The sequence below is a fragment of the Panthera tigris genome, chromosome C2 (assembly GCF_018350195.1).
Source record: "Panthera tigris isolate Pti1 chromosome C2, P.tigris_Pti1_mat1.1, whole genome shotgun sequence".
Lineage (NCBI taxonomy): Eukaryota > Metazoa > Chordata > Mammalia > Carnivora > Felidae > Panthera > Panthera tigris.
In genome coordinates, this window is record NC_056668.1 from 18,962,675 (window position 1) to 18,964,635 (window position 1,961).

Sequence of the window (1,961 nt, forward strand, 5' to 3'; positions counted from 1 at the left end):
TTTGTAGGGTCAACAAACCGAAAGCAATCTGAATGCCCCTGAATAGGGAAATGAATAAATTATGGCATGGGCACATGTCTGCACATACAAACACACAGTGGGAAGTGATGTATTGGGATATATAAATGTCCCAAACAAGAGGGATGCTTATAATAAATAGTGAGGGGAAAAAAGCAAATTCAAAGTAAAGGGAATAACACCAACCTGTTAAAAAAATTACAAACTGGGGCGCCTGGGTGGCTCAGTCGGTTGAGCTTCTGACTACGGCTCAGGTCATGATCTCGCCGTTCGTGAGTTCGAGCCCCGCGTCGGACTCTGTGCTGACAGCTCAGAACCGGGAGCCTGCTTCAGATTCTCTGTCTCCCTCTCTCTCTGTCCCTCGCCCACTCATGCTCTGTCTCTCTTGCTCTTAAATAAACCCTTAAAAAATTAAAAAAAAAATAAAAAATGATAAACAGGTTATGTGGTGCTCTTTTCTGGCTGGAGCCAGGGAAGATGCAGAAGAGAATAAAAAGATGGCTCCTGCTATGTCAGGAACCCCTAAGAAAAAGGAAAAGACAAACCAAAACAAAACAGACCAACAAAAAAACTTGAAAATCAAATGCTTAAGAAAGAAATTAGCCCAAAGGATGTTTTGAAAGGCAAGGAAAAAGCTTATCTATGAAAAAGATAAGCTATCACAAAGAATATAGATGGATGTACAGAACCGATACGAGAATAGCTAGGATGGCAAGAAAAGCTGGCAACTTCTCTGCACCTGCAGAACCCAAATTGGCACTTGCCATCAGGATCGATGTGACCCCCAAATTCTGAAAGGTGCTGCGGCTTCTTTGTATTCGCCAGACTTTCAGTGGTACCTTTGTTAAGCTCAACAATGCTTCCATTAACTGGAAGTCCGTAAGTGAAAGTTTTTCATGCATGGTTATGGCAGAATCAACAAGAGTTGATTGCCGCATCTCTTAGTAAATATGGCATTACTGGAGCGGAGGATGTAATTCATGAGATCTACACTGTTGGCAAACCCTTCAAAGTAGCAAACAGTGTCTACTGGTTCTTCCCATTATCTTCTGAACGAGGTGGCCGGAAGCACAAGACCATTCAGGGGCCCCTTAGGTGGCTCAGTCAGTTAAGCGTTTGACGTGGGCACAGGTCATGATCTCATGGTCGTGAGCTCAAGCCCAGCGTCTGGCTCTGTGCTGACAGCCCAGAGCCTGGAGCCTGCTTCCGATTCTGTGTCTCCCTCTCTCTCTGCCCCTCCCCTGCTCACACATGTGCGCGCGCTCGCTCGCTCTCTCTCTCAAAAATAAATAAATATTTAAAAAATTAAAAGAAAAAGACCATTCATTTTGTAGAAGTTAGAGATGCTGGTAAAAGGGAAGACCAAATTAATAAGCTTATTAGAAGTGTTAAATAACAAAAATTCAACTGAGTACATTTTAAAGATCTAATGGGTTTATTAATTGATTTGTGAATGGGCCAGCATTCCATCTAGCAAGTAGAAGGGATCTCCAAAAGGATAGAGAAGAGAAAAGGTTTAAAGGTAGAGAGGGGGTGTAAGAAAGGAGATTATAAGCAGAGAATCCGTTGTTTCAGGTAAAGTTGCTTTCCTAAGGGGACCGAAAGTGTCTATCAGTAAATTTCCTAGCGCTGACCAGGAAATTCCCATGTTGACTGGCTAAAGGGTACCCTTCTAGGGGCTTCAAACTGCAGTTAGATTAGGTGTTAAGTCTTGGTTTACTGACCTGGGGCCTTAACCTAAGTGATACCACTTTTGGGTCTGTGGTTTTCTTAACAGAAGAATAAACTAAGGTATCTATCATGATTATTTTTGTAATCTGGCCAGTTAATAAACAGTTACCGCTTCCAAACTGAAATGTAAAACAAACAACCCCCCCCAAAACAACAAGAACAAGAATAACAACAACAACAACAACAACAAACACAGGTTATGTGGTTGGCCA

At 42.3% G+C, this 1,961-nt stretch overlaps 1 pseudogene; it reads left to right on the forward strand.

Moving 5' to 3' along the window:
- The first annotated feature begins 484 nt into the window (after positions 1 to 484).
- LOC122241895 lies at positions 485 to 1,414 on the forward strand (annotated as a pseudogene).
- Positions 1,415 to 1,961: the final 547 nt, after the last annotated feature.